General features: G+C 38.8%; 1 protein-coding gene across 2 annotated transcripts in view; it reads left to right on the top strand.

The window, feature by feature from the left end:
- The window catches only part of chl1b (cell adhesion molecule L1-like b), a 945,006-nt gene that overhangs the window by 164,089 nt on the left and 753,179 nt on the right, over nucleotides 1-27,738 (top strand). The window contains exons 1-3 of one of the 2 annotated variants that reach the window (XM_063067890.1): nucleotides 14,082-14,132; nucleotides 15,371-15,416; nucleotides 22,586-22,637. The gene's annotated coding sequence lies outside the window, so the exon portion shown is untranslated. Of the gene's footprint in view, nucleotides 1-14,081; nucleotides 14,133-15,370; nucleotides 15,417-22,585; nucleotides 22,638-27,738 lie in introns of those variants that run through there. The other variant, XM_063067891.1, reaches the window with a different exon arrangement.

Here is a 27,738-nt window from a genome sequence, read left to right on the forward strand (position 1 = left end):
CATTTTCATCAGAAATGCTTTCTTTCATTTTGTGTACATAGTTGCATTTTTCTTTCTGGAATTTCTTGTTTCTCTGTATTTTGTCCTTTTCCTGCTGTTTGCTAGCTTTGCATACTCTGCCAATGTGGCCCTGTTTGCCACAGTTTCTACATTCTTTGTCTTTAAACCAACAGTCATCAGGGTCATGTGACCTGTTCCCACAATGGTAACATTTCTTTCCTTCATTTCTGTTCAGTGACATTTTATTTGTAGCATATTCCAAAGATTTTTGCTGTATCTCTGAAGCACCACGTGCTGCTGTTTCCGTTGATATTGCAATGTTCAGCGCCTTCTCTAATTTAAGGTCTCTTTCACACAGAAGCTTCTTCTGGGTGGTTTCACAGTGCATGCCACACACCAACCTGTCCCTCAATGTGTCCGATAGACCAGCTCCAAATTGACAATGTTCTGATAATTTGTGCAATTCAGCATAATATTCAGAAATGCTTTCATTTTTGCTCTGATTCTGTTTGTGAAATTTACATCTTTCAGCAATGAACAGTGTTTTGGGGTTTAAATGCTGTTGGAGAGTGTCTACTATTTGCTTGAACGTTTTGTCAGCTGGCTTTTCAGGGGTTAACAAGCTCCATAGCAGCCCCTATGTTTTTGCTCCCATAATACTGAGTAAGACGCTAGCTTTCTTTTCATCATTAACACCGTTAGCCTCACAATATAACTCCACTCTTTCAATGTAAGTTTCTCAGTTTTCAATGCCACTATCAAATGCTGTAATGGTTCCAATCATCGCCATCTTTATTATGTTAATTTAGCCCTATTTTCCCCTTGTTTTCTTTTTGACTCACCTGTCCTTTTTGCTTGTGCAACGAGCGCACTCCGTCTAGATGTGTCTAGATTCTCTCTCTTCAAGTGTCGTTATCAACTGAAACACAGTGTTCCAATATGATGTAGGTTCATAATTCTCATTGCCAATTTGTTGTGCATGTGGCCTGGTTACACAACAGTGCTATTAATAAAAACACTGAAGATGGGAGCTAAGTTTCGTCCTTCTTTACTAGCAGAAACCGAACTTGGTACACACATACAGATCAATATGCGCCTAATAGCGCATGCAATGACGCGTTACTAAAAACATAAACTGGACCCTAATTAGAATGTAGGCTATACAGTACAGTCAGTGAGTAAGATAAAGCCAAATCTCATGGAGCCAAACTATACAATTTATAATAGTTAAAATGCTTAACCTATTAAGGGTATTACTTTCAAATCAAATGTAGCACAGACTTCACTTTAAATGTGTTTTTCTTTTGGCTTAGCCACTTGTTCTCATGATAATTTAAGTTTAGCTTTTCTTGTGTATGCCTTGTCCCTCTCTTTCCTTTGTTTTCTCTGTATTTCCCAAGTATCTTCATGAAAAAGTAGTTTAAATGCCTGGAGCCTTTACCATTTGGGAAGGCAATGTAATATGTGAGTTGGATGTAATTTTTCTGATAAACCAGCATACAGGAAAACTAATCCAAGGTAATTCAAATACAGCATATGAAGAGTGGAATGATGTTGAAAGGTTCATACAAGTGAACTAGTTTGTACGATAAATGTAGCTGCTAGATTTTTACTTATTCTACTGCTATCATTCCTAATTTTATCATTGACATCTGTGTTGTGTGACAGTTCTCACACAGCTCAGGTCACATGATAGGAGCTTGAGGGTCACCACAATGGCAATACTATAAGGGTGGCCAAGCCAATTTACCTTGTGTGGTGCCTGCAAGCATACTTCGATGTTTAAGAGCCAAAGGGGGAGTTTTATCTAGTGTGTTTTTATTGTTATAATTCCACTATATAAGATTTCTAAGAAAAACTTGGCCTAGACTTGAAGCATTGTGATTTTTCACTGATAGACTTAAAGGCCTGGATGCAAGTCATTTGGAATCTTGAATATGATCATCGGTGGTAACTGAGTTTTTAAAAAATAATAATAATGTAGAGATAGAGGATGGTAACAGGCCCTTCTGGCCCAGGAGACCCGCGTCAACAAATTATACACATGAGCAATTAACTATACCCGTTCATCTTAGGAATGTGATTGTGGAGAGAAAGTACATACTCCTCACACACAGTGTGGTAATTGAACCACGGTCACTGGTGCTGTAAAGCGATGTGCTAATGGCTGTGCTACCGTACAGCCCAACTGAGTGTTTGTGCTACTTGGATCTACAATTGCAGCCACCTCTGCAGTATTCTTTAAGCAGACTCTCCTTCATGAGTTGGACAAATAGCACAAGCAGTATTTCACAAGCTTCCATACTGATATAAAATTGCGTATTACACAGCGATTGTTTGCAGAATTTCAGATGGTGACAGGGGGGTGGAAAGTAGTGAGATAGATCAGCAGGTTGTGTGATGTCGCAACAAAGACCTTGCGCTCAACATTGGTAAGACCAAGGAATTGATTCTGGACTTCAGGAAGCGGAAGTTGAGGTAACACATACCAATCCTCAATGAGGGGGTCAGCAGTGGAAAGGATGAGCAATTTCAAGTTCCTGGTTGTCATAAGTTCAACATATTGATGCAATTACAAAGAAAACATAATATCAGCTTTGTTTGAGCCTTATCTCAAGTAATAACAAGGCAGCCTACAGTGAAGAAGTCATCACCCTGACACAGTGATGTCAAGGAAACAACCTCTCCCTCAATGTCACGAAAACAAAGGAGCTGCTCGTGGATTACACGAGGAATGGAGATGGGCTAACCCCTATTGACATCAATGGATCTGGGGTTGAGAGGGTGAACAGCTTTAAGATCCTCACTATGCACATTACCGAGGACCTCATGTGGCCTGTACATACCACTGTGTGGTGAAAAAGGCACAACAGTGCCTCTTTAACCTCAGATGGTTGAAGAAATTTGGTACGAGTCCCTAGGTCCTAAGGACTTTCTACAGGGGCACAATTGAGAGCATCCTGACTGGCTGCATCACTACCTGTACTTCCCTCAATCGCAGGACTCTGCAGAGAGTGGTGCAGACAGCCCAGCGCATCTGTAGATGTGAACTTCCCACTATTCAGGCCATTTACAAAGTAAGGTGTATAAAAAGGACCTGAAGGATCATTGGGGACCCGAGTCACCCCAACCACAAACTGTTCCATCTGCTACCATCCGGGAAATGGTACCACAGCATAAAAGTCAGGACCAACAGGCTCTGGGACTGCTTCTTCCACCAGGCCATCAGACTGATTAATTCATGCTGATACAATTGTATTTTTATGCTATATTGACTGTCCTGCTGTACATACTATTTATTACAAATGACTATAAATTGCACATTGCACATTTAGACAGAGATGTAATGTAAAGATTTTTACTTCTCATGTATGTGAAGGATGTAAGAAATAAAAGCAATTTGATTCAATTCATTTCATCAGGTATTTGAGGAATTTTGGTATGTCACCGACGTCTATAGATGCACCACGGAGAGCCATCTAACTGGTTGCATCACTACTGGATATGGAAGAGCCACTGCACAGGATCAGAAAAAGCTGCTGAACATTGCAACCTCAGCCAATTCTATCATGGTCAGTAGCTCCAACCCCCCCACCCCCCCATCATCGAAGACATCTTCAAATGGCGATGCCTCATAAAGGTGTCAGTTGTCATTAAGGACCTCTATCACCTCAGACATGCCCTCTTCTCATTACTACCATCAGGGAGGAGGTACAGCAGCCTTAAGACACAATCTCTAGGTTTTAGGAACAGCTTCTTCCCCACTGTCATTAGATTTCTGAATGGACGATGAACCCATGCACACAACCTCACTATTTTTTGTTCTCTTTTTGTACTTCTAATTTTATATAATACAGTGATTCAGATTAATTGGGACACATCAGGACCTGTACATTTTGTACCAATTAACTGTCTGCCCAATCAGCTGAAGATTCATGGAAATATTTTTTTAAAAAAGGCAAATTGGATAACAAATTATGTAATCACGAGGAATTTTGCAGATGCTGGAAATTCAAGCAACACAACTCAAAGTTGCTGGTGAATGCAGCAGGCCAGGCAGCATCTCTAGGAAGAAATACAGTCGACGTTTCAGGCCGAGACCCTTCGTCAGGACTAACTGACAGAAGAGCTAGTAAGAGATTTGAAAGTGGGAGGGGGAGGGGGAGATCCAAAATGATAGGAGAAGACAGGAGGGGGAGGGATGGAGCCAAGAGCCGGACAGTTGATTGGCAAAAGGGATATGAGAGGATCATGGGACAGGAGGCCCAGGGAGAAAGAAAAGAGGGAGGGGGGAAACCCAGAGGATGGGCAGTGGTTATAGTCAGAGGGACAGAGGGAGAAAAGGAGAGAGAGAAAGAATGTGTGTATATAAATAAATAACAGATGGGGTATGAGGGGGAGGTGGGACATTAGCAGAAGTTTGAGAAGTCAATGTTCATGGCTTCCAGGTGAGGCCACACTTCACTTGTGAGTCAGCTGGGCTGATGTATTGCGTCCGGTGCTCCCGATGTGGTCTTCTATATATCGGTGAGACCCGACGCAGACTGGGAGATCATTTGACTGAACACCTACGCTCTGTCCGCCAGAGAAAGCAGGATCTCCCAGTGGTCACACATTTTAATTCCATATCCCATTCCCATTCTGATATGTCTATCCACGGCCTCCTCTACTGTAAAGATGAAGCCACACTCAGGTTGGAGGAACAACACCTTATATTCCGTCTGGGTAGCCTCCAACCTGATGGCATGGACATTGACTTCTCAAACTTCCGCTAATGCCCCACCTCCCCCTCGTACTCCATCCGTTAACTATTTATATACACACATTCTTTCTCTCTCTCTCCTTTTTCTCCCTCTGTCCCTCTGACTATACCCCTTGCCCATCGTCTGGGCTTTTCCCCCCCTCCCCCTTTTCTTTCTTCCTGGACCTCCTGTCCCATGATCCTCTCGTATCCCTTTTGCCAATCAACTGTCCGGCTCTTGGCTCCATCCCTCCCCCTCCTGTCTTCTCCTATCATTTTGGATCTCCCCCTCCTCCTCCCACTTTCAAATCTCTTTCTAGCTCTTCTTTCAGTTAGTCCTGACGAAGGGTCTCGACCCGAAACATCGACTGTACCTCTTCCTAAAGATGCTGCCTGGCCCTGCTGCATTCACCAGCAACTTTGAGTTGTGTTGGTTGAACAAATTATGTATCTGAATGAAATATAGCACAAATGAGAGCAATACTGGTAATATTACAGTACTGTAAAACTGTAATAGTTCCTAATAGTTTCAATGGAGGAATTCCTCCAGTGTACACTGTTCTTTTAATTGATTGTAAATGAGAAAAATCAACAAAGACACTAGTGCAGATGATAGACTACCTTCATACAAACCTTTCGATGATTGCATCCTCCAAATCTTCATTTTCATTTTAACATTCAAGTTAATTGTCGATTCCTTCAAATTTATTGTAGTTCCTAACTTGTCGAAGTTATGAAATTGTTTTATTTTCACTCCATGCCATTTCTAGCATCTCCAAGTCTGAATGCTTGAAACCACAGTGTGAAAAACAGATCTAAATTGTCTTACTGCTTATTTATTGCCAACTATTAGTGACATAAATCACTGCTTTTCGAATGCAAACACTCTCATCCTTTTCACTACCTCAGAGCATTACCACACTACTTTTTTATTTCTGTTTCTTACACTACCTATTTTAACTTAATTATTTCATAGACATATATATTTATTGTAACTCAATATTTTTCTCTATTTATCATGTATTTCATTGTACTACTGCTGTAAAGTTAACAAGTTTCACAACATATGCTGGTGATGTTGAATCTGATTCTGATAATGTCAGAGCCATCCTTGAGGATAAAGTTAGGGTTACCAATACCTAAATCTGATGAATTGTGAACACAGAGAATCATACACTCTCTATATACAGTAGTCCATGATAATAGTCCCACCTCACTATGAATGTTTTACGTTTGTATGTCCAGTGAAGTTGAAGGGCAGTGTAAGATGGATATAGTAGCATCACACCCCAATTCAGAAATTTATTGGAGAAAGTCAAAGGGCATTGGAGGTAATTTCCTTCCTGACAGGTACCACTGAAATTAGCAGGGTCCATGCAGTCAATGCTATAGACCTTGGACAGGTGTCTGCTGACATTGCAAAGTCAGAATTTTCAAAGACTGTGTTTTCAACAATCTCCAGACTCATAATTGAATATCTGGCGATATTTAAAATGAAAGTTTCAATCTGCACGTTCATTCTGTTGAAATTGAGAATGTTTGGTTAAAATCAATTGCATTCACAACTCCTCAGAAAATGAAAAAGGTCTCTGTCTATGTGTAGGAAGAGAAAGGATGACCATGACTCAATCCTTACCTCCAAGTGCTGTCTATGTGGAGTTGTAATGTAGTTCTTATGTCTGTTTGGATTCCCTCTGGGTGCAACGGGTTCTTCGTACTGGCCAAAGATGTGTGACCTGGCAGTTAATCATCCACTAAGAATTACTCCTGTGCAAGGGAATGTAGAGTGAAAGGGTTTATTGGACAATTAGTGGAAGAATGGGATTGCTATATGAGTTAGCGTAGACTCAAAGTGCTCAAATACCTCCTACGTTGTAAGGAATATGGAAATAATTTTCAGCGAACAATCAAGCTAGAAATGCCAGGCAATCTCTATCAAGAGGGAGTGCAACTACCTTCCCTTGGCAATCAGAAGCATTATCATAGCCAGGTTCCACATCATCAACACTTTGTGGTGGGGGCAGGGGGTGGTATTGACTAGTCAGAAAAATCACAAGTTTACAGGAGCTGGACTGCTGATTTTGTGTCGAGTGGTTCGCTCCCAAGTCTTTGCACTACCTACAGTAAATGGTATACTCTGGATTGTGACTGAATACTTGGCACATTGTACTGATTAGGCCAGTCCCATTAATACTCAAGATGGACAGCACAATGGTGCAGATGGTGGAACTGCTACCTCTGAGTGCGAGAGACCCAAGTTCAATCCTGACCTCTCGTGTTCTGTTTGTGTGGAGGCTTTACATTCTCCTCATGGCTGTGTGAGTTTCCTCTCACATGCCAAAGATGTGCAAATCGGTAAGTTAATTAATCACTTTAAGTTGCCTCTTGTGCATGGTACAATATGAGAGCATCAGAAAGGATGCAGGAAAGAATAAAAGAAAGGAATTAATGTCGGGCTAATATAAACAGGATTCTGATGTCTAGTGTAGGCTTGTTAGGCCAAAGAGCCTGTTTCTCTGCTATATTTCTCTTGGACTCCTGACTCTATGCTCTTCATTATCTTGGTCAAAGAAACACTCTTGATTGGCATTCATCTGTCATCTTGCATGTTTATTCCCTCACCACTGGAAAAATGGGCCACATTGCCAAAATATATGGCAGTCACACAAAGGTACTCTATAACAACATTTCCCAAATCAACAATCCCAATCAAGAAGCACTACAGCTGCAGGACTAAGGGAATGCTGCCCACAGTTTCCCCTTCAAGGGGTACATCAATCAACATCCTGGAACTTTCTTCATTTTTCAACACTGAATGCTTTTACCTGAAGGAATGCCGTAACTGAAAAAGGTGATTCACTGTCACCTTCACAAAGTAATTAGCAATGAGCAACAGCTGTTGGCTTTGCCAACAATACTCACATCTTGAAATAGCAATTCAAAAAAGTGCTCCTAACCATACAGTAAATTGATAGAACTTTAAGCTCTCCTCTGATAGAAAAAAGAATATATGTAAGAGTAAAGATCATTAAATATTCCAAGCCATTTATTGATTTGTTTGGGTGAAGCTTGATTAATCAGACCTCACAGAAATCAACTTGCTAAATGATTTGGCTCCATCCCCACAGTGTTTAACACCTTAGCAACGTTACTCTCCTTGAGCTTGGGGAGTGAATTTGTAACTCTCTTTATGAAGTAGTCCTCCTGTGATTATACATCTAAAATTTTTCAGTTGAACACTGTTCATTCAAACTTTCCTAAGAAATCATGACATTTGTCCATGTTCCCCAATGGATCCAGTGACAATGAAGGGCAGCTGTTAATGCGTGGTGTTGCTGTGTGGGGTATTGCAGAGAGCTCTGCTACAGTTGCTGCTTTATTCCAAGTGGATTATATAACATAATTATCCAGAGTGGCTATGCATGATAATTAGTTGATGATCAATGATATCAATGCATTATATGCCAAAAGAACATACTGGAATACCTCAGTGCAATCTGCCTGTTAATTTTCACAAAGTTAACTGTTGCCAGTATGATAATATCTTAAATCCTTTCATTCAACTCTCTGTCTGCTTGACCTAAATTAACTTCAGTTAAGCAATAGTGCAGTGTTTATTTTTTTTCTTGTATTAACTGTCAAATATCTCAATGGCCTTGCTCCTCTCTAACTTTCATATGGTTCTACAATCTTCATAACCCCAACCTGGCCTCTTGATCTCTACACCAATAAGATAGGAAGTCATGAAACTTTAGCAATCTCTTCATCCCGGGCTTTTTTTTTAAATGGCATTCTTCACAATTACCATTTTGACCCTGCTTTTGATCCACCTTTAATATTTCTTGATGTCTCAATTTTTTTTTATGCAATACCTGGTGGGATATCTTGCAGCATTTTGCAGTGTTAAAATTGCTACGAGGGGTGATTGATAAGTTCGTGGCCTAAGGTGGAAGGAGTCAATCTTAGAAAACCTAGGCACATTTATTTTTCCTATATTTACACACTTAGTCCAGCGGTCATGGAGCATACGGATCCCTTCTTTGTAGAAGTTGGTGTCTTGGACCTCCAGGAGTGGTCCACAGCAGGGGTGATTGATAAGTTCATGGCCCAAGGTAGAAGGAGATGAGTTATTAACTTCAAACTTTCTGCATTTTCACTCAAAGACTTGAACTGCACGTGCATGTAACAAGAGCTGTATAACTCATCTCCTTCTACCTTAGGCCACGAACTTATCAATCGCCCCTCATATGTATGATGAAGTTGTTGTAGTTAAAGATGTTATGCTGCTTGGATAATAAGATCATCGTTGCCCAGAATCTGCTTTTCGCTCTTCGAAGGTGCATAAAATGCAATGATATCTGTCAAGACAATGACAAAATTCGTCAAAATTTTACCCATGTGATTGCTGTTGGATTGACTTTATAGAACTTGAAATTCCATATCAACACCCTGCTCTTAACTGGAGAGGGAGGCTATCAAACCTCAAAGACCTTCCATGGCTGCAATGATGGTGCAAGAAAGCGTCTGAGTTGAGATAACAGAGCAATCTCCAGTCTATGCATTTTCCAAGAATATTTGTTCCCAATTTATTCTCCTAAATTCCTGCCTAAAATTATCATAATTAGCTCTCCCCCAATCAAATGCTTTTCCATACTGTCTGCCCTAGGCTATTGTAAAGGTCAAGGAGATGTGGTGGCCATCTCTGAAATGTTAATTCTCAGGGACATCTGTCTTCTGACCAGGTTCATGTCTTGTACTAGATCCACTATGGCCTCTCATCTGGTTGGCCTCTCTACATATTGTGTCAGAGATCCTTCCTGGACACACCTAAGAAATTCTGCCCCAAAATCTAATCCCCTTGCACTAAAAAAATTCCAATCAGTATTTGGGAAGTTGAAGTCACCCATGACAACAACCCTGTTATTTTTTAACCTTTCCAACATATGCCTACCGATCAGCTCCTCAGTGCCCCTGTTGCTAAGGGGGGGGGGGTGGATTCGCATAGAACATTCCCAATGGAGTGATTTCCTAATGAAAGATGATGTCCCACATTCAGATGGATTTTGTTTGGGAATACCAGGGTGATGTTTATCTTGGAATGATCTCTGATGCAATCTGACCCAGAAAACATTTTTCTTAAGCCTCGTGTGAACAACAAAACTGTAAAATTTTTGTGTTATTTCAAGGCAAATTAGTAATATACAACATGCTATGAGGTGAAGAGAAAAAGATCAAATGAAAAATTGACATTTACTTTCTATAGCTGAAACCAATGAAAAAGAAATGATCTGCAGCCTTTACCTTTAATTATATTTGTATTGTTTTCATTTTATATGAGTATGATTCTATGCTAGGTACACACTTTTAAGAGAATGGTGATTCAGTGATGAATCTGATTTTATGAACCTGCTTTTAGCTTTTAGCTTCTCCTGTTTTCAATTGCACAGGAATATATTCCATCTCTACTCTTAAGCTCTGCAAGAGGCTGCAGTGGACTGTAGACACAACCAACAAACACCATAACAGGCACAACCTTTCTCCCCATTGAGGACATCTTCGAGAGGCAGTGCCTCAAGAAGGTGACATCCATCATTAAAAACACTCACATTCTGGGACACGCCCTCTTCTTGTTACTTCCATTACGGAGGAGGTACATGTGCCAGAAGACATATACTCACTGATTTAGAAACAGCTTCCTCCCTTCTGTCATCAGATTTTTGAATGGTCCATAATCCCATGAATACCACCTCATTATTCCTTTTTTAATCCGGTTGATTTTGTAATTTATAGTAATTTTCTGTCTTTGCACTGTACGGCTTCCACAAAACAATGTATTTCATGTCACGTAAGAGAGTGATAAATTTGATTTTGGTTAATCAACTTGTCATTCACAATTGAGTTGGATTGCTTATTTATTGACATCCAAATCCCTGCTGTCGCAATATTTTGATAATTGCTTTGTATTTATATTTCTTTGTCAACATTACCAGGGTATGTTCTCCCAAAATTATCATTCATGCTTTAACATGCCTATTGTCACAAAATGTTTCATGTTTTGATTACCAGATTACCCAGAAAAGCAAATTTCCCCAAGCTAAAAGTCTCTCACGATTCTGTTGCCAACTGGCAAATAAAAGAAAGAGTTGTATCTTTGAAAGGACTGTGGCTAGTGCTGCAGGCAATTTATTATGTCGTGCATCAAAGATACAGTAGACAAAAAACGGATTATGGTGCATGGAGATATTTACATAGCACATAGGAACGGATCTTTAGCTTCTTTAGCTACTCAACAAGATTGTGGCTGATATATAACCTCAGTCCTTTGTCATCTTTCCCCTAAAATCTTTGGTTAATGAAAATGATAATACATTTTTATCATTTTTATCAATTAATTATTTCTCTACTTCAGCAATTTTTCAGTCCTTTCATAGGTTCTCTTCAGACAGTATTTCAGTTCTACATCACATAAATAGGCCAGAACTGCAAAAAAGAGCATCATTCACATGCTGCATGATTCACATTGTAAAGTTTTAGTGCTTAAATGGCGTGCCTTTTAACCTTCCTTTAGCTGTTCATACAGGAGAAAGCTCAGTTTCTATTGTGTTTTGCCTGTTTATTATTTCATTTCTGAAGAGCCTAGCTTTTTTGTCTATGTTTTTAAATCCCTAACTCCACAAACAGTAGGAATAGTTTTTCTCGCTCTCTCTATTAGTATTCCTAGCTATCCTTTAAAATTCCTTGATCCAATCACCCCTCAACTTTAATAGCAGGGCACGCAGTTTTAGCTTGCTTAACGTCACCTTGGTTTACACAGATCTTGTTTCACTGGAAGATAGTTTCTTCGTGACTGGTAGGATTCAGGTGTATCGATACTAAACATGCATGGGATGTACTTTAGTTTGAAATATGCAACCAGTCAGTTAGGACTGGGTGACCGCCTCTAAATTATATATATGGGGTCCAATTAGGGTAAATGTTTTTCTTTACTTAGTACATCAGTAATAGTTCAGGGATTAGGATTCAGTCATTGCGAATTACGAGGTACAGTCCAGGGATTAGGGACTAGGTTAGTTAGAGCTGCTATTCACAGTTTTGGGATTAGATTTTCATCAATTTGGACTGAGATTGAGAAAGAATTTGGTCTTTTAGAATAGGGAGTTACAATGTGGTGATAAACAGTTTGTTGGTAAGAAGGTGGTAGAGTCAAAGGATTGGCAGTCAGGAAATTGAAAGTCCTGTTTGGAGAATAAACAGTCAATCAATTAGCACTGGGTTGAAGGTTTTGGGATTTTGAATTGGTCTGTCAGATCAGGCGTGCTCCTCAAAACAAGAGCCTTTCAATTAGAACAGCATGTCCCACTCTGTGGATAAGGTGCCCAATCGATTACAACAGTGCTTGAATATATGATTGCTGTACACTAGGTAAATTATTTCTACCATAATTAGATTGTCCATACATGAGAGCAAGACTCCACTGAGTAATCTAGAGTGGGCCACTCAGTATATTTATGACATTTATTAAAGGAATAAGGTAAGAATGTTCCCCAAAGGAGAATGATCTGAACTGTCAAGTTACGACTCGGACTGTGGAAATGATGGTCTATTTTGATGTGTTTACATAAGAACAGTCTCAGTGATGTTCATATCTACTAACAGAATGACTTGAGTTCACTATTCACGTGTATGTATTTTCTTTTGTATTAACTGTTGTTGCAATGCGTGATTTTGTTGTCTGAAAGAGCAGACTTGTGTTTTATCATGCACAAGCCAGCAGAGTTTTTCCTGAAAGAATATTTGTCAATAAGTGGATTTGTATACTTCTGAAGCCATGAAGTCATGTTAGTTGCACGTGCTTGCGCATTCAAACAGAATAACTTGATCTGGGATGGAACATGTCTGAATGCAAATCAGTTCAATTGATTGCTTTCAGACACCATATCAGTTCTGCACCAGAAATATATTGGATTTCCAACATATACGCCAATCTATCCAATCCACTTCATTGCATTGTACTCTTCAGATGTATAAAGGGAACACTCTTATCTTCCATTGCAAATAGATTTGTGCAGCTATTGTTCAGTGCTGCTCTGCACCTAAAGGGAAAGGAAGAACCTGTTTCTCCTTGAGCAGAGAGCCTCTTAACTTCATGTATAGCACTCTGTAAATAGGATGATGTGGCTTGTTTCTTTAACACTAGCCTAGAATCAATTTAGTAAAAGGATTGATACTAATTCCTTACTCATTTATATCCCACATGTATTTGCAACACCCATGCTATAGTGCTACTAGAATTTGTGAATTAGTGTAGGTCAAGTTAAAAATATGCACTGTCCTTTTTGTCCACCTGCAGTGCCAAAAAGAAGTTTAATAGACAATAGCTCCTTTCAGAACTCGATACGCTGATGCTGAGAATGGATTAGAGACATTGAACCATTCATTATACTGTACAGGCTAAACATTAATCAACATGGACCTTTGCATTGACTTAGACAGCTTAAATGATGTTGAACGATCTAGGTGAAGCACAATTTTGACCAGAGATGTTTTAGGCAACACATCAGTAAAACAAAATTTGACACCATGACAATACAGACAAAGTGCCGGAGGAATTCAGCAGGCCAGGCAGCATCTATGGAAAAGAATAAACAGTTGACGCTTCGGGCTGAGGCCCTTCAGCAGGACTGGAAAAAAAAGATGAGTTGGAGTTGAAAGGGGAGGGACACTGTGAGGCATTTCTGTATGTCCCTTACATTTTAGAGTACGAGTGATATTTGTACAACCTAATATAAAGTACAAATTTAAAACGTGACAATGTTTAAGTTTTACTTTCCAGATACAGCAGTTTTTGTATAAAATTTATGTATAAGATAATTAATAATATTGGATCTTGAATGAGTAATTGGTGTATCATTGTGCAAATACAGAAAACAAAGGCTTATTGTGAACTTCATTCTGTAAACTGTAATGTTAAAAATTCTATCCGGTGCTGTGTTAGAAATGTTCAGAGAGAGAGAAGCTGATGTGTATGGTTGTTTAGATATTATTACATATTATTTATGCATGCTGGTTTTAAATAATCTGTTCATCAAATGAGGATTGCCTCAGCAAAATACAATTTGACATGGTTAAAATGTGCAACAGGAAGAGAACAAAAGAGCACATTTTTTTTATCAATCATAGCATTGTAGTTTTGAATTAATGACACATGAAGATTAAGCGATCTTAATCATTTCACATTTTTCGTGGGTGTCAGGAAAATAGGTCAGTATGCCGGATTAGCATCACTTCACAACTTTCGGGGAGGCGCAGCAACTTTGAAGCGGATGGAACTGAATGAAGAACTGTGAATGGTTGAAGTAACAAAAGGCTGAACTGAGCTTTGTCATTTAGTGTACGTCCATCCTTGTAGCTATCAAATATAGTTGTCCTAATATATTTCATATTCATAGAGTGCCTAATATTTAATAAATATGCATGAGGAGTAGAACAGAATCCAGTTACAGTTACTCAATTAAGGGATTAATTAGTAGATAATAAATTAACTGGTCATGCAAGAGCATTAATTGGATTTCCTTCCCCATACTATAATAATGTACCTAAACCAAAGCAGTCTTGGAACATTTTAAGTACTTGTACATAATGTTTACATTTGTCAAAAATATATTTAAAAAAATAGGGCCAGGGATATTGTCTTCAACTGTATAGGGTGGCAACAACCCTCTGATGCTGTTTCTTTTTGTTCATTTATTCCCATTGTGCAAACTTTGTTGAAGATCTTGTTCAGTGAGTTGATCAATTTTATTTATGCTTCTGTAGCTAGGTTACGTGACTTGACTAAAGTGTCGCAACTTTGCACTGACTTGTCACAGCATGAGCAAGTATAGCGGTTCCATTATAGTTGCTTACTTTTGGGGAGGGTGAACGTAAGTATTTGTTGTCCTGAAGGTTTCTTGTGCTTTTGAGATTGGATTTTGCAAACTTGCAACAAAGGAACAAAGGAAATGTTACATCAATTTGCCATACTCCTCTTAGGATCTCTGTGTGTTCCTGTTTGGTTTACAAATTCCTTTATTTAGTAGCAAAAGTACCAAAATTCCAAGTATATAGCAAGCATCAGCTGTTGAGCTTTGAAGTCACTCTTTGTGGTGACTAAATTTAATTGTTGCAAATCTTGTGGTTCAGGTAGTCATCCCCACTGTTTCTATGCATGCTCATCAATCAATCTTGCCTGCTCCATAATCTTTAGACTCAGAACTCTGCCTGCTGTTTTAACATTCATTTTGATTTAAAAATCAAATAAAAGCACAGATATGCTATAATCTACATTACAGCTGATTTCCTATTTCTCAACAACAGACTTTTCCTTGTGTTGTGATCAAAAGTGAAACAAGCAAAAAAGGACGTGATAGCCACTTGTTCACCAATTAGAAATTTACCATGTATGTCCATGTATATACAAACATGTGTATTTAAAATGTGTTTCGTGGAGAAGTAAGAAAGTAATAAATTTAAAAAATTTTTGATTGAAGTTTTAAAATTGCACAGTATGTGTTAGTCTCAATGATCAATCTTTTAAATCTGGAAAATTGTTTTCCTTCTGAATAACTTGCTCTCCTTTACCTATACCAGAGTATAAGAAATAAGGTGGATGAACTTGAGGCACAGTTGGAAATTGGTAAGTATGATGTTGTGGGAATAACAGAGACATGGCTTCAAGTGGATCGGGCCTGGGAAATGAATATTCAAGGTTATACGTCCTATCAAAAGGACAGACTGATGAGCAGAGCGGGTGGGGTGGCTCTGTTGGTGAGGAATGACATTCAGTCCTTTGCAAGGGGGGGACATAGAATCAGGAGACGTAGAGTCAGTATGGATAGAACTGAGAAATTCTAAGGGTAGAAAGACCCTAATGGGAGTTATCTACAGGCCCCCAAACAGTAGTCTGGATGTAGGGTGTAAGTTGAATCAAGAGTTAAAATTGGCATGTCGCAAAGGTAACGCTACAGTTGTTATGGGGGATTTCAACATGCAGGTAAGACTGGAGGAATCAGGTTGGTACTGGACCCCAAGAAAGGGAGTTTGTGGAGTCCCTCCGAGATGGATTCTTAGAACAGCTTGTACAGGAGGCTACCAGAGAGAACGCAATTCTAGATTTAGTGTTGTGCAATGAACCGGGTTTGATCAGGGACCTCAAGGTAAAGGAGCCATTAGGAGGTAGTGACCATAATATGATAAGTTTTAATCTACAATTTGAGAGGGAGAAGGGAAACTGGGAAGTGTCAGTATTACAGTTGAACAAAGGGAATTATGGTGCTATGAGGGAGGAGCTGGCCAAAGTTCAATGGAACAATTCCCTCGCAGGGATGACAGTGGAACAGCAGTGGCAAGTGTTTCTGGGAATAATGCGGATGGTGCAGGATCAGTTCATTCCAAAGAGGAAGAAAGATCCTAAGGGGAGTAAGGGGAGGCTGTGGCTGATAAGGATGGCCTCCCCTTACTTCATTAGAAGTAATGGACAGTATAAAAATAAAAGGGAAGAAGTATAACATAGCAAAGGTGAGTGGGAAGCCGGAGGATTGGGAAACTTTTAAAGAGCAACAGAAGGTAACTAAAAAGGCAATACGTGGAGAAAAAATGAGGTACGAAGGTAAACTAGCCAAGAATATAAAAGAGGATAGTAAAAGGTTCTTTAGGTATGTGAAAAGGAAAAAAATAGTTAAGACCAAAATTGGGCCCTTGAAGACAGAAACGGGTGAATTTATTATGGGGAAATGGCAGACGAGTTGAACAGGTACTTTGGATCTGTCTTCACTAGGGAAGACACAAACAACCTCCCAGATATAATAGTGGCCAAAGGACCTAGGGTAATGGATGAATTGAAGGAAATTTATATTAGGCAGGAAATGGTGTTGGATAGACTGTTGGGTCTGAAGGCTGATAAGTCCCTGAGACCTGATGGTCTGCATCCCAGGGTACTTAAGGAGGAGGCTTTAGAAATCGTGGATGCATTGGTAATCAATTTCCAATGCTCTATAGATTCAGGATCAGTTCCTGTGGATTGGAGGGTGGCTAATGTTGTCCCTCTCTTCAAGAAGGGAGGAAGAGAGAAAACAGGGAATTATAGACCGGTTAGCCTGACGTTGGTGGTGGGAAAAATGCTGGAGTCAATTATAAAAGATGAAATTACGACACATCTAGATAGCAGTAACAGGATCGGTCTGAGTCAGCATGGATTTACGAAGGGGAAATCATGCTTGTCTAATCTTCTGGAATTTTTTGAGGATGTAACTATGAAAATGGACAAGGGAGAGCCAATGGCTGTAGTGTACCTGGACTTTCAGAAAACCTTTGATAAAGTCCCACATAGGAGATTAGTGGGCAAAATTAGGGCACATGGTATAGAGGGCAGAGTACTGACATGGATTGAAAATTGGCTGGCTGACAGAAAACAAAGAGTAGTGATTAACGGGTCCCTTTCGGAATGGCAGGCGGTGACCAGTGGGGACCGCAGGGTTCAGTGCTGGGACTGCAGCTGTTTACAATATATATTAATGATTTAGATGAGGGAATTAAAAGTAACATTAGCAAATTTGCCAATGACACAAAGCTGGGTGGCAGTGTGAAATGTGAGGAGGATGTTATGAGAATGCAGGGTGACTTGGACAGGCTGGGTGAGTGGGCAGATGCATGGCAGATGCAGTTTAATGTGGATAAATGTGAGGTTATCCACTTTGGTGGTAAGAACAGGAAGGCAGATTATTATCTAAATGGAGTCAAGTTAGGAAAAGGGGAAGTACAATGAGATCTAGGTGTTCTTGTACATCAGACACTGAAAGCAAGCATGCAAGTATAGCAGGCAGTGAAGAAAGCTAATGGCATGCTGGCCTTCATAACAAGGGGAATTGAGTATAAGAGCAAAGAGGTCCTTCTGCACTTGTACAGGGCCCTGGTGACTCCACACCTGGAGTACTCTGTGCAGTTTTGGTCTTCAAATTTGAGGAAGGACATTCCTGCTATAGAGGGAGTGCAGCGTAGGTTCACAAGGTTAATTCCTGGGATGGTGGGACTGTCATATGTCGAAAGATTGGAGCAACTGGGCTTATATGCTCTGGAATTTAGAAGGCTGAGAGGGGATCTTATTGAAACATATAAGATTATTAAGGGATTGGACACGCTGCAGGCAGGAAACATGTTCCTGCTGATGGGTGAGTCCAGAATCAGAGGCCACAGTTTAAGAATAAGGCGTAGACCATTTAGAACGGAGCCGAGGAAAAACTTTTTCACCCAGAGAGTGGTGGATATATGGAATGCTCTGCCCCAGAAGGCTGTGGAGGCCAAGTTTGTGGATGCTTTCAAAAAAGAGATGGATAGAGCTCTTAAAGATAGTGGAATCAAAGGTTATGGGGATAAGGCAGGAACTGGATATTGATTGTGGATGATCAGCCATGATCACAGTAAATGGCGGTGCTGGCTCGAAGGGCCGAATGGCCTACTCCTGCATGTATTGTCTATTGTTTATTGTCTATTGTCCTTATGATCTATCTACTTTGAATTTAGAATTGTGAAATAACTTTGGATTGCATGCCTCAAACTTCCCCAGTTTTGAATCATATGGTTCTTTTTCATGCATTTATATCTTTATCTTCCTCCCTCTTGTTTTGAAGATGCCAACTTATGCTTGCAATAACTCTTAAGCAGCAAGCATTCTTGATGCTCTATAGCAAATAATACTTTGTGTGTGTGTGTGTGCGTGTGTGTGTGTGTAGAGTGATTATTGACAAGATGTTTGATGTGGATGAGGACATGATCTTTCGAGCCTTTTTAGAAGTCCTTCCATCCAGGAGTCATTGGTGAGAAACTGTTCTTTAGAGTGTCTTAGAGTTATTCACCCAAGATTATTGTGATTTGACAGGTGCCACGGCTAAGAAAAAAATCACAATGCGGATTTATTTAAATCTATTCAATTTGTAATGCACGTTTCAGTACTGTATTATGCAGCAATTTTACCATTTAAAGCCATGCTTTATTTAAAAATCATGTTATATTAAAGTCTGCCAACTTGACATAAGCTCAATAGCACAGATTATATCTACTGGGGCCAAGTCAGGCATCAAAACACACTATAGATTCTCAGGCTTGGCTTGGGTTGGATTGAGCCCAGCCACCTTGTGTAGGTGCTGTAAATACATGAAAGCTTGGTACTGGGGGTTGTGATAAGGCTGAACATCTTCATACATCCTGGAGGGTGTATGGAGCACAGGGAGCCCTGCCTATGTTTCAACATAAGGCTTCACTGAAGCATTTCCAGTTGAACAAGAGCTCAGTGGGACCCAGTTGTGTGCATCGATTCAGGTTGCAGTCAAAATGTCATAGAATCATAGAACACCATAGCTCAGAAATGTGCCCTTTGGCCCATCTAGTCAATGCCGAACTATTAATCTGTCTAGTCTCATCGACCTGCACCTGGATCATAGCCCTCCATACCCCTCCCATCTACGTACCTACCCAAATTTCTCTTAAATATTGAAATTAACCCCACATCGATCAATTCCATTGGCAGCTTATCTCACATTGTGGCCACCCTCTGAGTGAAGAAGATCCCACTCATGTTTCCCTTAAACATTTCATCCTTCACCCTTAACCTATGACCTCTTTGTTATAGTCTCACCCAAATTCAGTGGGAATACCTGCTTGCATTTACCTTATCTATACCCTTCAAAATTTTGTCCACACCCGTCAAATCTCCTCTCATTCTACTATGCTATAGGAAATAAAGTCCTAACCTATTCTACCTTAACCAATAACTCAGGTTCTCAGTTCTGGTATATTCCTTGCAAATTTTCTCTGCACGCGAGTGTCCTTAAGTGCAGGAAGGGTTTGGAGTGACTGTGGGGACAAGTTGAGTTTTACTTTAGACCTTTAATAATGTAATACCTGAGACTCTCCAGACTACAGCCTCCTCTTGATGCTACATTCTCTTAACACAGCATCTTAAAAGACCCAAAATTTGATTATCAGGATACACAATGCCTTACCAACAGAACCCTGAGAGGACTCATCATAATGGGCTCTGAAATCAGTACAGAAATAAATTATCCATCCATCCATCCATCAACATGCCCTCCTGGCCCAATGGGCCACAATGTCCAACAACCCACCGATTTACCCCTAACCTAATCACAATTTTCAATGACCAATGAACATACTAGCACGGTCTTTGGACTGTGAGAGGAACCCAGAGGACACCCACACGGTCACGTGGAGAACGTACAAACTCCTTACAGATGGCTCTGGAATTGAGCTCCAAACTCCAATGCACCAAGCTGTATTAGCATAGCACTAACTGCTACGCTACTGATTCTAGAAAATTTTATGCTGTGCCGGTACATAGGCATCAAGCCCAAGTATCTGAGAATCTTTCTAATCTTGTGTTTTATGGGAAATTTTGAGTTTAAATTGTGTCATTAGTCATCTTCGGGAAGTATCTGTACCAACTTGTTTCTCAATTAACTGAATACACTGCTGCACTGAGCTCAATAGCTTCAGATAGTGTAATCATCTAATTGTTGATACACACTTGACATTTTCTGTGATTTCATCCATGTTTCTAAGTCAAAAGCTGAGAATTTCAAAAACACAAACTATTTCTGTAGTTAAACTGTTTTGCATGAGGTATGGTATAGGGGAAAAAAAAACAAATATTTTCTCTACATTGGCCAAGTTTTGATCCATTGTAAGAGTGGTCAGATTTAATTTAAAATCCTATTTTGGTTGTTTTCCTTCCCTTTGAGGCATGGCTCAAACACACACTCAAGACTTTATAAAATACAATTCAATTTGCATTTCTTTTTTTCTCCAATATTAGTCTCTCAAGGTCAAAGGTGACTTGTTTCCACTCCTTTATCAGTGAGTCACAGGCTGGTTAGAAATCTTGGTTAATAGAAAATAAGTATCTGCTTGTGGGAAATAAAGCCTTTCTTTAGAAATCGAGAAGTTAATGTTTGCTCTTTAGTCAACAATGGGGCCTGAACTTTGTGTGGTTTATTATAAATTCTGACTAATTTCTCGTAACAAATATCTCAGTAAGATTCCTTCAACCTATGAATAAGGAAAAATCATTGTTTCATAATGGGCAAATAAATTAGGAAAGGTTACATAATTTGTTTCCACAGGTTCAATGTGGGAGATTTCATGTTGTTTTATAACATGAGCATCATAAATTCGAATGGGAATAAAGAGATTTCAATATGAGAACATCTTTACCCTGTAAAGACTTCTAGAGTTTTCTTTGGGGATGAGGGGTCAAGTGGCCGATGGACTGATAGGTGGGATGGAAGGGGGATTAAGCAACAGATGGACTAGTTGATGAGGAGGCTTGCGTATCAGTAGGGAGTAGAGAAGAGGCCACATTCTGAATTCTGGAAAATTGCCATGTCAGAGTAAGTACTTAAGTAGCTCCTAAGATGTGTTGACAGTGCTCAGAATCTATAATCTGCCTCCTGCTCAGCAAACCTATATGAAGTAGTAGTGAAGAGTCTCAGATGTGTGCACTTGCTACAGTTTCATGAGAACCTGCTTCAACACTGCAGACAGGGTAGAACAATGAGAGAAGGACCAATGTTTCATTTAATTTCAAATTTATTTAGAGATCCAGTGCGAAATAAGCCCCTATGGCTTTTCAAGCTGTACTGCCCAGCAGTCCCCCCCCGCCCCCACCAACAACCCCAATTTAACCCTAACCTCATCACCAGACAATTTACATTGACCAGTTAACCTACTCAGTAGGTCATTGGACTGTGGGAGGAAACCAGATGACCCAGAGAAAGCACAGGCATTCCACAGGGAGGATGTACAAGCTCCTTACAGAGGATGTCTTGATTGAACTCTGACCTCTGATGTCCCAGGCTGTAATAGAGTTGCACTAGCTGCCACGGTGCCCTATCCCAAGTGCATATGTTGAACTCATTTCCAGGCATTTTCACATGTTTGTTCATCAAAACCCAAAATATAAGCTCCTTGTTTATCATTACAGTAGGTCTCTCACCGAAAATAAATTGCATAATACACAGCAGTGCACAATCCCATTTCTGGGCTCCTACCTCTGAACTTTTGACCCATATCCAAGTTCAATAACGGTTACAAATTCTAGTCAGCAAATTTGGAGAGAGTGTGTTCGTACCAACCCAGCAAAATTTGAGTGCGTTCAAAATGCCATTGTAGAAGCAATATTATTGTTGTTGAAGAAGCTGTAACTTTCTTCATCAGCTGCCCTGCAAGTTAGAAAAGGTACTTATTTTCTGCTACATCTATTTACTTGAACACAATGGTGAAATTTCTTCCACATTTGCAAAATTTTTCTGTGAACTCTTGTATAACTCTTTGACAACTCTGACATTGAAACCCGTCAATTTTAGCTTGAAACATTTATACTTGCTGAACTAATATCCATTTCCAAAACTATGGTTATGATATGAATGTATCTGAATTTTACTCTGCTTTCAAGATATTTTCATATAAATAAACCAACCGTAGAGATTAAGCTGAAAATTTGATGTTTAATATTGTTAAATAATTTATGCTAACACTAAAATATTTAATTTGACGCCATTTCAAATGCCCAAATATTTTGCCAGGAACTTAGTAGAGAATCCAGACTTAATGCAAACGAATGTTTATTTGAAATATTTTGCTAACTTCAACAAATGCATATGGAAAAATTTTGACTAATTACATACATATCTGAAAGTGATATTCGAATCTTTGTTTTTGTACTCCTGATGTTTTCTTTTCCTTTTACACATATCTCCTTCTGTTAAGTGTTTAAACTTTCTTTATATCTTGCAGTATTTCAATGAAATGATTGAAGATTGAGTCCGTTTATCCAGATGATATTCGGGTGAGTTATTTTTTCTCAAGCAATTTGACATGCTGTTTTGGCAGAATTGTCATTTAACATCCATGCTTAAGAACAATGATTTATCATTTTTGTAAACTTTGACCTCCTGTACTCCTTTATCAGTACGCTTTCAAATTAATTCTCAGTGTGTCAGCAAAATAAATACCACATTCTGTGGCTTAGATAGTAAATCAAATTTTATCTTCTAAACATATCTGAAAATCGAAATTATTGAATGTTTCATATGTTCACCTATTAATTTAACGCTAGTCGCACTTGTTATCTGTTACTCTGTCTTGTATGTGGTATGAGCCTGCTGGGGTCAGTAAATGGAGGAGGAGATGGGGTGTTGCAAAGCACAAATATACAATTATTATAGACATATAATTCACTCATAAATTGCAGCTGGGATAAATATGAGATTATATTTTAAGAAAAATAACAACTTTGTATAAAGTAGTTAGTAAGAGGGAGGAAGGAAGCAATAGGACTTTGTAGTACAAAATACAAAAAAGTCATCTTAGCATTCAAATCCATAGGGTGGTTCAGTAGTGTCGCTGATAGTGTTTACAGCAAGAGTGAGCCAGACTCAGTTCTACTGTTTTCTATAAGGCATTTGTACATTCTCCCCATGATCATATGGTTTTCCTCCAGGTGCTCCTATTTCCTCCCACACTCCAAAGACGGATTACTATGTTAATTGTCACATGGGTGTAATTAGGCAGCACAGATTCATTGGGCTAGAAGGGCCCGTTACTGTGTTGTATCCCTAAATAAAATCAATAATCACATAAAATAGAAACACAATTTTAAATATTTTTAAGGCAAACCAAATGACAGAGTTTGCTGCTTAAAAGAAAATTAAAATGAGAAATATTGATAAAGTTTACCATATTACTGAAGGGTGTTTCTGAAGCTCTGGGAAAATAGTACAAGGACATGCTAAACCTGTAGGTTTATCCATTGGGAAATTAATTGTGTCTGTTTTCTCATATGAAACGCTAAGGCGTGATCTAAGAGAGGCCTTCTAATTAATTTTTGAAATCCCCTGTTTCTGATAGCCCATGTGAGGATGTCTTTCAGTGTTATGAGAGGAGCAAAACCAGACACCAGTGAAATTAAAGCAAGTACAGTAATAAGATAAAATATATTTTAACAAGAGAAGAAAGGGAATATTGAACTTTTATAATTGAGTGTGACTAAGGTGAATAAGTTGAATCCAGCTTGTAGAACAAAAATACCATGTGAAGGGGTTGGGCCACGTAACCACTTTCTTAACTGCATAGTCAGTATAACTTTTGAAAGGCCTTTGATATATTATGTTCATTTGTAAAAGTCAGAACATGTATAATCAACATTTCATGTAGCAGAGTGTCTGATAAGATGTTGACTAAACAGAAACAGTTATCAGTAGCAATAAACTGATATAAGCTGGAACATGGGAGGTTGTATGTATTGGGACTGTGACAGCCGTTATCACATTTTGGCTTTGAAATATGAAAAATACTTTCAAAATTGGTGAGCAACATCAGTTTGAGGGTGTTATAAACACAAAGGAATGAGTTCAATAGTTGCTCATTGGAATATTAAAAATTAGATAAAGATTGATCTCTACACACCAGAATACAGTAGGCCATTGATGTTCTAACACACATAAATTGGGAATATTAGATATCATTGGGTTAGCTGTTTTGATAACCATCAACTGTTGTATTATCAGAGTAAATGGTTAGTTATCCTTGCCCACACTAAATTTATACTCAGTAAATTATGGATGTTGTAAGAGGTTAGATAATCATTTTCTGGAAATAATGAAATAAATATTTCTATGTTGTGGTTTCATTTTGGTTGACGTGATTTCTGACTTAATTTCAATATTACATAAAAAGCTGGGTATTGTCATCAATATGCTTGCTTCAGTTTTCTTGTCCCCTGTCGAATCCATCTGGTTGTAGATTGGTTATTGCTAATATTTCAGAAGAAAATTAATGACATGCTTTTTGTGCTAATCACACATTGCAATCTGGCACATGTTTCTCAGTAAATAGATTTGTAACCATTATTCATGTTAACATTTTGACAGTTTACAGACTCCAGCTCATTTTGTTCATTTAGGTGTTACTAACTTCATTTTATTCCTCCGAGGAAAATGTTTTTCCTCTGGGTCTGAATGGAGTTGATTTCAAAATAAAATGAAGATATCGTTACTCGTGTAAATCAGTCTATTGGTTATTGTGATACTGTTTTAGATAGCCTTAATGGGTGCACATTAAGAATCCATCACTGTGAATGAAACTTTATTATTTGGTATGTAAGATATTATGTACAAAAGAAATTACATGTTAGGTATTGTAATGTTGTCACATTGTGTTAAGTTTTCTTTGTCAGTTGCTTTAATCCATTCACATCAAGTCAATCAATACCCCTGACAACGTGTTAGACTTTTCTGTGATACTGCACATAATATTATTAGTGAATTCACCTGGACAAAGAAAATGTTGATCTCAGTTACAAGCTGTTCTGATGTGATCTTCCTTTTTGAAAGGAATTAAATATTTTGATAATAAAGATGGATCAATGATGCACAACAATTTTGTGGAGAGGGCCAAAATGTACAATCCAAAGCACTTCCAGGACCACTCAAAAACATCTTTTATTTGAATCAATGTAGATACATGATATTTTGCTCTGTGCTCAAATGTTCCACAGTGGCAGACCTGTGTCCACCAATATCATGTTCAGGTGCCATATAATGGAATACTTGTTTCCCCAGAACTTGATCTCATTGTTATACAGTGACAGACCTAAGCCCACCAGTAATGTGCACCAGTGTCACACAGTCTCACTACTGGGTCAAATAATTTGCAAAGCCTTATCTGTGTCCAATATTGTATCTTAATGCTATACAGTGTTAGATGTGTGCCCACCAGTACCATGATGCTTGTGTCATAGAGTGTTTTGCTACAGCAGACACATGCCCACCGGTTCAATCAACCTGGATGTAGAGTTGGGTCCCTGGTACAGGGTGAACCTGAGGTTAGGCTAGCGTTCCAAGGTCTGGCTTCTTTCTTTTCAAATCTTTTTATTATTATTATTATCCAAAATTAACAAGAGTACTTCGAAGTAAGCAACACTTACAATGTCTCCAGGAAAAAAAACATTATTTTAAAGATTGAAAAACCTTTGGTGACATAAAAAAGAGAAAAAAAACCTTACTAAGCAAGAAAAAGTGGGGGAAAAACCCCCATTAGGTGTTCAACCTCGGAGCCATGCATCATACAAAAAGCTTCTAAAGATAAACATCAAACTGCCAGCAAGAAAAAAAACGTACCAAATATTTACAATTAGATTGTGGAGGAAAACTATCAATTAACTCAAATGATAGTAACGAGCAAATGAACCCCATCTTTTCTCAAAATCAAACATAGGTTCAAAGGTTCGACTTATAATTTTCTCCAAACTAAGACATAGCAACACTTGAGAGAACCATTGTGACAAAGTGGGAGCCAATGTATTCTTCCACTTTAACAAAATGGCCGTCAAGGTCTGGCTTCAGCAGAGATGAAAAGACTGTCATGATTCTGAGTACTGGGTGGGTGGATTCATACTACATATTGGTTATAGCGCATAGTGTTGTTCTTCTGGCTGGAAATACGCTTTCTATAATTTAATTCATAAAGCATTATTTTCATATTTCGATTCTTTTGTTGCCTATTTATTAATTACATGACAATAATTGTAGTAGGCATCTAATAATAGGTTGCTCTATATTTATACTTGGTATTCTCCATGAGGGCTGTGGTCACATATCTTGAATGTGGATACTAGGATTTGCTATTGCAAAATGTTTGAGGAGTAAGTTACACTGTTCTTTTAAGTAGCCATGTCAGAGCTTGATCACTTTTTAAACGTAATTTTCCATCATGCTGTAATTGTATTCCATATTATCTACTTTATGTCAATTTTTTTAAAAATCTGTTTTGTATTTTCACTAAACAGTACAGTATGGCTGGCATAGTAAGTGACATTGTTTTTTTTTAGCAATTACTTTGTGTCAAGGGAAACTTTAATTTAGTTGGCCTGTCTTTTTGCTATACCTTTTGAATCAGAAAGTGTATTTGAAAATTGTATGAATGATAAAGGAACAATTAATCCAGTAAATCCAGGGTTGCCAGTCTCATATCACTAAATGTAAAGGTTAATTCTATTTTACTCCTTTTTTTACAATATTCACAAAATATTGTAAAGTTCTGAGTACAGTATATTGTTTCCTTTCTTGCTTCACTGTTTTAATTACAGTGAACTACAGCACAGAAACAGGCCGCTCGGCCTATCTGGAAGTGACAAACAGCTACTCTGCCTGGTTCCATTGATCCACACTTGGACCAGTGCCCTCCTTCCCCCCCTCCTTCCATGTACTTATCCAAACTTCTCATAACTGTTAAATTAAACCTGTATCTACCACTTCTGCAAATAGCTCGTTCCATGCTCACACCCCCCTCTGAGTAAAGAAGATCCCCTTCAGTTTTCCCCTTAAATATTTCACCTTTCACCTTTAACATATGACCTCTAGTTTCAGTCTCGCCCAACCTCACTGGGAAAAACCTGCTTGCATTTAACCTGTCTATACCCCTCACAATTTTGTACACATCTATCAAATCTCCCTTATTCTCCTACACTCCAGGAAAAAAAAGAACTAATTTATTCAACCTTGGGTTTGAGGATTACTTGCAGCCTTTCAAGATCTGTTGGTTCTGAGGTGGCTGATGAAGCAAGTGGATGGGCAATGCATGAGATGATGTATTTCTGATGTATTCCAGGGTTCTGCTGCTTTCCCAGTGCATGGCCTCTAGGTTCTCAGTAAAATTGCTCGGCTCATGTAAAGCAGCTTCTTAGAGTACCTTTCATTTATTCAATAAGTAGTGCTATTTAAATTTGGCAACAGGCCAAATATACTTCTGGTAGTGTAGGTGAAATAATTCCTGTTTGGATATCCTTTCACAACCAGTATTCAGTATGACCCGAACAGATGAATTTGAGATGACCTAATTGGAAGTTAGTTCATTCATCTTTGAAGATTAGCAGCTCACAAGTACTCCAG

Source organism: Mobula hypostoma, chromosome 15 (genome assembly GCF_963921235.1).
Source record: "Mobula hypostoma chromosome 15, sMobHyp1.1, whole genome shotgun sequence".
NCBI lineage: Eukaryota > Metazoa > Chordata > Chondrichthyes > Myliobatiformes > Myliobatidae > Mobula > Mobula hypostoma.